Source organism: Trachinotus anak, unplaced genomic scaffold (assembly GCF_046630095.1).
Source record: "Trachinotus anak isolate AG129_WGS33_773 ecotype Australia unplaced genomic scaffold, CSIRO_AGI_Tana_v1 ptg000026l, whole genome shotgun sequence".
NCBI lineage: Eukaryota > Metazoa > Chordata > Actinopteri > Carangiformes > Carangidae > Trachinotus > Trachinotus anak.
The window spans coordinates 126,219-136,808 of record NW_027273877.1 but is presented as its reverse complement, the minus strand read 5'-3'; the positions used below and the strand labels follow the sequence as shown (position 1 = coordinate 136,808).

Genomic DNA, 10,590 nt, shown 5'->3' with positions numbered 1-10,590 from the left:
AGCACATTACGAGCGTGTTGCACACCATTCTGTTTGTATAATCACATTTGAAAATGACATGCATCATTATCAAGGGAGGAAATTAACATTTTCATCCACCGGCCATAATGGTTGGTGCCTTCCAGATTTTGCCAGAGTCTTTTACTGTTTCAGCAGCCAAACATGATCAGGGAAAAGCAAAAGAGTCTCAGCAGGATGGGAGGTTACCGACATTTAGCTGCAGGCTGGTGATGTTTTTCTACCTTAAACAGATTAGTCTTTGCAGACAGTGTGTTTTATAATATCAGGAAAAAGACTGAGTAAAGGAAAGAAATGATAGTTGTAAATTACATAGTACAAAAAAGAAGAGTAGCATCCATTTTCTTAGCATCAGTAATTTATTCATTTCTGCTTGAATCACGTACTTTATAGATAATGTACCATCATCATGAAGATTAGACAGCAGGCTGTAGTCATAATGGACGTGCATTGTTAATCATTAAAAATCAATGAGAGCTGCTGAATTATGAGTATTATGAGTCTGTAATGTGGTTAATGATGGATTATGGTGATAATTAGCCCGAGATGAGAAAACGGTGCAGGCACCACAACAGAGAAGCGATGTGTCACTAACTGGACTAATTATAAGAAAATCTCATTTTCCCAGATGCATCGACATCTGTGGCCTGCGACAGATGCTGCTGTGAGACAGAGAAGACCGACTACGCCTGCGAGGAAGTGACATCAGCGACGGCGACGTAGATTTCCTCTTCACAACTACAGGTACGTTACACTGGTGCAAAACTCACCTTTTATGTCCCATCGACCTCTTTTCCTTGCACTCAATTCGACTCACTTATACCTGCCCAGTCATTCTGCAATGTGCAGGGGATGAGGTGACACTCCTGTGACTCCCAAACCTCATGGAAAAGTATTTAAATTAGACACTGAAGGTACAAAAACTGAAGCATAATTCTGCAACTGTGTGACCTATTTCCCTCCCCAAACTTATTCAAAACTTCTCACATTCTGGTTTGATTTAGGAGAATTTTTTCAACTTTCCATCATGTCTAATGCAGCTCAAAGCAGCAGAAGCAAAGGCTAAACGCAACTGCACAAATGATGCGATCGCCCCCACTTAAAACGATGTTTGTCCCACGCAAATCGAGCAGAATGAGTGAACAAAATTTGCTTTGAGAGACTGGTATTGATGTTTATTAGATATAAAAGAACCAGACCAGGGTTACCAGAAATATTCAAGCAACAAAAAAACATAAAAAGCTTTTATTTCCAGTCATTTTGCAGAGTTTGCATTTAACAAGAAACTTAACTTTAGTAAATCTTCGCAGCATTTTGGGAATTCACATTCACATTTGTACAAAAAACAGTTGATATTGAATCCGTCTCTTGGACTTGGTGCCCGGTGGCGCTGCTCAGGCGTCTCAGCAAAAGTTCATCTTTCTCTGAAGACTTTCCTCTGTTTGAAAATAATTTAATTTATAGCAGCTGGTTCCGTGAAGCAGCCTGACACAGCTTCAGTGAAGCTGCAGCTCTTAAAATACAGGTAAGTCAAAGTAAAAACAGTTTGTTTGACAAGTTTTAAACACTATTTCATATTTTAATCAGTGAAATTTGCAACAATATTAATATTAATTCAGTCCACCAACATCATGTGCTATTGACAGATAGACAGATAGATAGATAGATAGATAGATAGATCAGTTGGGGGAAATAGTTTTACAGGCACAGTGAGAATGAGTTGTCAACATTTTTATTTTTCAGCACTTTTTTATCTTTTAAGAATAAGAAGTAGAAACTTTCCCTTGAGCTGATGAATGCTGACAGAGTTACAGCAGCTCGTGTTCCTGTAAAACTCATCTGGTAAAAAAAATGACTCAAATACACAAATAAAAGTTTTGTGCTGCTTTAAGTGTAATAGATACGTAATCTACAGTAAATAAACAGTCATCTGTTTCACTGAGGGTTGAATGAAAGTAATTTTGTTGTGGTTTCCTGAGGAACTGTTCAACTGCTACCTGAGATGCAAATCATTGATTACACCTGTTGTAAATAGATTGTGATTATTGGACTCACACAAGCCTTGTATTTGCAAAATGAGGGGGTTTCATGGGGGTCAGTCTTTAATGAGTGGGAGGCAGGGAGGGGCTCTAATTCTGCAGATTAAGCGCATTCATGAACGATGATAAATATTCTAAAAAATAAATAAAATTAAAAATAAAAAAGTTGTTTCTGTGGCCTCTGGTTGTATTTTTATGGTGTTAGCATATAAAGCAACGGAACGTATCTCTAAACAACCACACATCTTTGCAGTAACTTTTGTTTCTTTAACAGGTTTCAAGCCCAAAAGTTTCCAAAACTCCCTCAATGCATAAAAGTCAGCGTCAAACCCACACCACCAAAAACTGAAGGTACTTTTTTTTTCCCTCAGCAGCTGATAAACAGCTCAGCCTGATGTGGCTCAGCTGTGATACGTATTATAAAGTATAAAAGATGTGCGCTCTGTAGCTGTGACCTTTCCCCCTCTCCAGGCAAACACCTCCACAACGAACCCACAGCAGCAGCCGCCGCCACCAGCACGGCTCCCTGGACTTCAAAGGAAAAAGACTGGCGTGGTACCAGAGTCGTACACCAGCGCTCTACACATCATTTACCTTCTCTGGCTGCTTTTTACTTCACAGTTTCCACAGTTGTTTCACACAATTAATGGAAACTTCTTGGAAACTGATTATGTTGGTAGATTTATTTACATATCACTCACCACCACGATCTTTCCACCTCTGACCTTTGACCTCCTTGGTTACTGTTGTTTTTAAGGATTTCATTTCTCAAAAAATGTGTAAAAAGCTTCATACGGACAAAAACTGAACGGAAATGTTCAGATGAAGCAAACACCGACCTGTAAAGCTGCCTCCTCGTCACAACCTTTAACATTAAACCCAGAATAAATCACCTGAGCTGCCTGTGTGTGTGTTCTTGCAGTATCTGTCCGGAACTAACTAGTAAAGTAGCCGCAGTAGTGCTGAGTATTTCTAAGTAGTAGTAATGTAAGTGTAGTAGTGTAGTGTAGTACAACGCTCTCTGCTGCAGTGACTCTGAGCTCGTTTTTCCTGCTGCTGCTCGAGCAGGACAACAGGGAGACTTTTTGTCCTGGCTGGGATCAATCGGTCCATAGATGACGCCCACCCAGCCAGGCCTCTCCGTGGGCGGCCGGCAGCCCAGCAGACCGGCCCGGTCCGGCCCCGCCTGGGCCCTCCTCCGGCCCCCGCAGCCTGCAGGGTCAGCACAGCGGGAGAGCAGGAGAGCTGCACTTCACATCTGAAAGCTTTTCGCTGACACTCCAGTGAACTTTAAAGTCAGTGAAGGAGACACAGAGCTTTCTTATTGTGATCTACTTCCTGCTGACGGAGGGCTCATCCACAACCAGCACGATGTTAGTTAGAGAACGAAAGACAATCTGACCAAACAAAAGATCATAATTAAGCTAAATCTGTGAGTTTTACTTGTATATCAATTATAGCTACAATCAGGTGAATGTGAGTTCTTACATTTCCATCCAAATGTTGTGTAAATCTGAACAGAATTTCCAGCAAATAGACAAAAAAAGCTAAATGAATTCTCTATTCTCTGTCCACTATTCTTACACAAATATCAGGAGCTGGTTCATTGAGATAAACAGTCGGAGGCATCAATTGTCCTTTCAAGTGCCATTAACCCACTGCAGGAGTAGACGGCTCAATGAGGTGATGTAATTGAGAGCTCAAACTACAGAAAACCACTTGGACGACACAATGAAAATATGATATTTAAGATTACTTTGTGTAGTAATTTTAAGAACATCAGGTTTCCACCCAAACGTTGCTCATAATTTACCTAAAAAATGAAAAGAAAATGCAGATTAACCCAAGTTTCCACCCACTACTGTTGTGTGAGCTCATTGGTTGAAGGAGCTCCAGAGCTGTCAGTCATATCACATGATCTTTATCTGCACTTTTCAAACTTTCCATGATCAAAGTTCAGTCTTGACCTCACCTCAAAGTCCATTGAGTAGCTGTTCTCGAGCTTTTGATCATATGAAGGAAGTCATTAATGTGTTACAGGTTTGTAGCATCAGTAATACTAAACACTGGGAAACTCCCTGACTGTCACAGTTTACAGTAACAAGGAGATTAACACTTGAATTTAATCAAGGCGTCAGCTTCTTTTCTTGAGCTCCTCGAACAGAACAGTCTCACAAAGCGCCACACAAGGTTAAATGAAGTAGAAATGACAGAAAGCCAATCTACACACAAAAAAGCAGGTGGAAATGAAACCCATGGAGGCTGTGCAGTGGCAGTTTGGGTGTTTTTCTGCAGCTGATGCTTTTATGTGGAGCGACTGGTAACGAGCGCTCAGGTGAGAGACATCATCGGTGAAGAGAAGCAGTTGTGGTGTTCGGACTTCAGGAAAATGTGATCATTACGTTTGTCCATCTGCGCTGGTACAGCATGGATTTTGTTCACCTGTCTGCATCTGTTGCTGTGGTAACGGTGTAGGTGAGAGCATGTATGCTAACTGGTAATGAGGTTAACAACAGTACAGCACAAGCGGTCACAGCTGACACTGTCAGTATTATACCGACTGAGACAATGTTCAGTCAGGAGGAGTTTTCTCACCACGTATACACAACATATTAACATGAAATATGTCTTCAGAGGACATAAGTTTAATTAGTGGGGAATACTGTACATTAACAAACACGTTGTCACTGATGATTCCTGTAAATAAACCAGTGGATGCTACATTTACAGACGTGCTTGTGGCTGATTCTCTGATCCACGGTGAGCTGCACCCACATCTCAACCAGCAAACACATTTACATTCTGGTCATTTATCCAGCGCTGTTGTGTGTAGATTAAACTCACTGGCCGTCCACAGTCAGGACATTCATACTTATATTTGCATTTAGTAACTTAGCTGGAGCTTTTTTACCTGCAGGGATTCCAGTAAATCCGCTTCACTTCCTTGATCGCTGAGAATTTCTCTGGAAATTATGAGGAAAACCCTCAAATGAAAGAGGAAAAAACTGAGTTCAGAGTTCACTCTGCTTTGGGCTGGTGTTGATGAAAACCACAGATCTGAGAGAGGTTTTAACAGGAAGGAAGAGACGAGGGATGGGTTTTTACACCTACAGGGTTCACGGTTTAATTCCTCGTTTGGTTCAACAGGGTCAAAACTGAAGAGTCAGGGTTTGATCCCCATTGAGAAATCTCTCAGTCACTCCTCTCTCCCAACTATTATTTCTACTTTACAACAATAAAAGTCTTGAATGAAATGTAAGATAAAGAGATTTATCTGCAAGATGTTTCTGTTGAACAAACGTTCACTAACAAAGTATGTATTGATTTCCCTCCAATATATGCTAGGTTTAGGGTTTGGGAGGGATTGTGGTCTTGGTCAAATATTAAAAAAGTTAAGAAGCACAAGAAGCAACCTTTACACCTAAATCTAACTCGTAACTTTTTTATTCTTGGGAATAAATAACGTCCACATTGGACGACTCTGCACCTCAGGATTTACCTGAAGTGTCGAGGTTCAGGTGGTGGATGAGATCTCCTTTCTATAAACCACAACCACAATGGTTCCCTGAGCGTAAACAGCTGCTTTAGCTGCCCAACCTTAACCTTACACATACTGTGGAGGCCATGCACCGGTACTTCAGAAGGTGACACTCTTACAAACAGTGGTAGTGGATATTGAACGTCCTGCAGAATCATCCAGCACCGGTGCTTCAGATGTTTTTTCTGTTTGAAACTAAACTAAAACTCTCCAGTGAAACCAAAATCCTCTGAAATCTCTCTCAGCTCTGGGTCATAGCGCTGCCTTTAAACGGCGCGTTCGCTGTAACTCCACTGACCAGTGAAGTTTGTGCAAAGACAATCAATAGTCACTTTCCTCTGCAGCTGTGCACTGGCAGTAAGCACGGTGGACGATATCTGATGTTTGATTAAAAGCAGATGAATCTTTATCTCCTCTGCGTGTTCGGCCCTGTTGTCTCTACACCGTCTCATCAGTGTGTACATTAGTTGTCAGCACGTCTCTGCATTAATGTCACCACCACAAATCCCTGTGCATTCATTGTGCTCGGCGATTAAAGTGATGCTGGTTGTGATGTGCTGCAGGGACGTGGGCAGGGCGATGTGGGTACTTGTGTGTGAGGAGCCCTAAGTTGCAGAGGTTTTTTTCTAATTGAGTCAGGGACTTATGCTGGCAAGGTAGGCGTGTGAGTGGGGGGGAGACTAATCCCAAGCTGCTGTTGTTTTTCGTGCCTGCTGGCTTGAGATCAAAAACTTAACAGCAATAATCATGCAAAATGTGTGGCTTCACTTCAAAGCCTGCCTCAACTTTGCTCACACCCTTGTAGCTCGTATTGTTTCATCATTTGTACCAGTTTTTCTTCTTCTTCCTCTCCTGCAAGGGATTTTTTTCCCCTTTAGTGTTTATCTTTTGTCACATTTCATCATCTCAGCGTGCGGGGTTTGAAGGCGATCTGATAGATAGTCGTGACCTTTCAGCGGCAGCCCTAAATTAATACATTTAACAGATTAATCACACCTTGAGATAAGCTCAAAGTTGAGGTGTTTTTGTCACGCACACACACACACACACACACACACACACACACACACACACACACCACATTTAAGGCCGGTTGGTTTCTCTCTGACTGCAGTGTGTGGTCGTGGCAGAGGGAGCTTCAGCCTCCGCCTGGAGATAGCAGACATGTCAGACGTCAGCAGCACTCTCAGGGTGAGGATGCCGTGGGCGGCGAGGGTCGCTGAGGCCCCTACGTGGCCAAAATGGGCAAATCCCCTCCACGTCAACCCACGGCCTGTCAGCAGGGAGCTACAGGGCTTCCCACTTAGGCTTTAAAGGTGCAAGACATAGCATTATAAGACCAGTAAAAACTCCACCACATTAATGACGCTTGGCCCACTTTTGTCTGAGCCCACTGCTTTCACACCGCAGCAAATGATGTAAATTTGTTCTTGACCTTTTTCTAATTTTTAAAGCAGATCAAACCTTAAAGAATGCAAATCATTGATATTTTTGAAGAGTTTTCTCGGTGGCATTTGGCAGCTTTGCCATTTGCACGAATTTAATTCAGCATTTTGAAGCCTTTGGATCTTGCATAATCGTTTAACTTGCTTATTATTGCAGATGTGATCAGAAAAAGCTCAACAACAGTTTTCCTGCCATAAATTATTCTTAATAATTTCTGTAAAGTTGATGTGATGCACATTTTGTACATTCCAGGTTAATTACCTGTAATTTTTTAAATGTACACATTGTACATTTACAACACAAACACCACACCACAAACCACCAAGCCAAACTCTGTGCAAATTTTAGAGTATTTAAACACAAAATTGTTATTATCAGCCTCAACAGCATGTGGCTGGTGTTTTTTTTCAGTACTACAGTCACTAAACTTTACAGGCGGATAGTTGAGATGAATGTTAGCTATAATTAGCTGTAGCTAGTTGATCCTCTCTGATGTGAACCCTGCAGATATTGTGATTAATTCTTCATCATACTCATCGTACTTGTGCATAAACATCTAAGGGAAATTATAGCCATAGAGCGGCTGCATCTTAGCATTGTTAGCATTTTAACAACGAATTAGCACAGTCATTTAGACGACTCAACTGCTCGAAGGCACTGAGCGACGTGTGACTCCACAGGTAGCAGCTCAGTGTCAGGTAAACAAACACAACGACCTTGACTTTTTATGCAGTGATTCAGATTCTCATCAAAGACGCAGCAACACTTAAACATACCTCTTGTTTGACACATGGGCTTTTGCAGCATTTCAACCTTTCCACTACAATCGAGTCTTTTTAACCACAAGGCCACTCTGCCACAAACTGAGCCCACTTTAGAGGAGGGTGACTCATGTTCCACGTGTCAAACAGTGATTACACATCGGTTCTCGCAATAATAAAATATTTAGTCAAACTTGGTTAATATCGAAGGCACAGATTTGCATGTTGGAGGAGTTGGGGTTAGTCCATTCATCATATTTAATTATTTTTAAATGAATCTCTGTGTTAATGTGATGAACACAGTGATGCTTTTTAGGGTCTTTCTAAAAAGATTAAAACACATAGACAGATAAATGGACCATAATCATAACAACAAATATGTAACACAATAAAAATAGCTTATTTAGCCAGTGACAAAGCCTCATGGGAGCTGTAGTTTTTTCTGTTAATCACAAAATAATTCAGATTATTTTTGAATAATCTTCCAAATACTCACAAATTTTATTAATGTCATGATCATAAGGTAATAATCACTAAATTATTTCGCAACCCAGATTACTTTTGTGTTGCTAAGACAAACACTCAGGATTATTTTCTTTTTGATTTGGATGTTGATGTGAACAATAGTCTAAAAATAGTAATTGTGGTTGATTCACTTAGACTCATTTATATATTGTTTTAATTAATTAATCGTTTACAAAATGCCAATCACAACTCTCAGATGTCTCTTTCTTGTCCAACCAGCCAAAGATATTTAATTTACAATGATATGAAAGTAGCAGATAATCACATTTGAGCAGCTGGAACCAGAATTTATTGCTGATTAACTTCCTGTCAGTTGACTTAGTGATTAATCCCCAAATCATTCGGCAGAAAATAACTTTGTTGTGATCACAATTTTAAGAGATGCCTCCTCCTCCTCTTCCTGGCTGTAATGTGTCCTGACGTGTGACATGTTTTCTGTTCGTGGAGGTGACTTTAACTGAAAGTTGCAGTAGATGCCAGTGAAGGCAGCAGATTTCCACGCTGGCACATTTGCAGGCAGCAGGGCCCCTATAGCTGCTTCTGCAGTCCAGACTCTGCAGTAAAGTTTCACACACATAAACACACTGCAGGAACACTGCAGTCTCTATCTGTATGTCACATAACCTCCGCCTACGCACACTACGCCCACACACATCCTTGCCCAAAACGCCCACACAAGTGTAATGTGTGCAAAGACACACTCACACACACACACACACACACATCGCCCCTATACACACTCCCCGCCCACGCAGGCACACACGTGTTCAGTCAGACATAAGCCGCTCATACCATCCCACACTTTCTCAACAGACACAAAGTAAGACTAACCAGGGAGCCTGTGCAAACACACACCAGCTTTAGCCCTGCACACACACACACACACACACACACATTCTCCCAACACACACGAGCTGTGACCTCGAACGGCATTGTAAACTCAAAAAATATGTTGTGCTTTTATAGGAAGAAAACCTGCTCGGCTGCTTTAACTACTTTCTGCCCAGATTTTTGGATTTCACAACATTTTTTTTTTCCTTCCCAGTGAAGTCACATCCACACCCGACTAAAATGTGTCTGCCACCCAAAACGGCAACACAACACTGGGTGGAGTCAACAATAGAAGGCACCAAACTCCAGACGAAAGGAGCGTTTGGTTTTTTTTTTTCTTATAATTGAAATTTTTAAACTCCTGCTTTTGGCATCACAGTCATGCTGTAACCCATATTCCCTCCAAATGAAAAGGGACACTCCATGACAAGCACTACCACCGCCTGGAGACTGAATCATGCTGCTCTGTTGTTCCTCCTCTTTTTTTTTTTTTTCCTCCCAAAGAGGAACTTGGATGAAAAGAGCTGCTTTTTTAGAGCGCAAAGTGTTGAGGATGTGGGTTGGTGGGAAGGGGAGGAGAGGAGGGGGGAGAGGGGAAGGAGGAGACAGAGGGGAGGGAGAAGGGGAGCAGAGCAGCGTGGGCGCTCTGACAGGGCGAGGGGCTGACAGGCCCAGGCGTGGGCGTGTCATTGAAATGTGTTTCTACTCCGGGGGGGGGGGGAGAAGATGGGGAAAAAAAAGTTGCAGGGAAAAAGAAAAAGAGGAGAAGAAGAAAAAAAAAAGCAAGCAAGGCAAGCCGCTGCAGAAATTAAACGAACAGGCGTCTCCTGAAAAGTGAAACATGAGGAGGCTCCTCGCCAAATGAGATACATCCATTCAGAGTGGGGGGGTGGGGGGGTACACACAAAAAAAATCAATAAATAAATAAGAAGTGACGCCCACTCCTCAGGAATGATTGACAGGACAACATGAAAGCAGATTGCTGCTGTCGTGTGAAAACCTGGTAACTCTCCCCCTCTGCGGTTTTTAATGTTTTTCGGACTAAATTGAAGGATGAGAGGATATTTTTGGTTTGTGGAAATGTTGCAGAACATGATCAGATGAAATGAAAAATCTCTCAGCTCTGGAGACGTCGGAGCGTTTTGGGAAGATGAAGGTTTTCCACTGAGTGAAGTGAAATCAGGGAACACACCGTGATGTTGGTGTTTGCTCTGACTTGTGTCCTGTTTTAACAAAAAGAGGAAATGTTATTTTCATCTATTATTTTGACTGTATTAGTTAGTGTGACTGTGTTTTGCATGTATTCGGTTGCCATCGTCACAAATGGATCCAACAGTAGTTTCTCTACTGCAGGATGAACGCACCACGGAGTGAGGCCTGCTGAGGACAGTGAAAACAGTTACTAATGACATGCTGAAGCGTTTTAGGCGCC

General features: G+C 41.9%; 1 protein-coding gene across 1 annotated transcript in view; it reads left to right on the top strand.

Moving 5' to 3' along the window:
* Nucleotides 1-674: 674 nt before the first annotated feature.
* The window catches only part of LOC139609746 (NGFI-A-binding protein 1-like), a 31,175-nt gene continuing 21,259 nt past the window's right edge, over nt 675-10,590 (top strand). The window contains exon 1 of the mRNA XM_071464697.1: nt 675-762. The gene's annotated coding sequence lies outside the window, so the exon portion shown is untranslated. The remainder of the gene's footprint in view (nt 763-10,590) is intronic.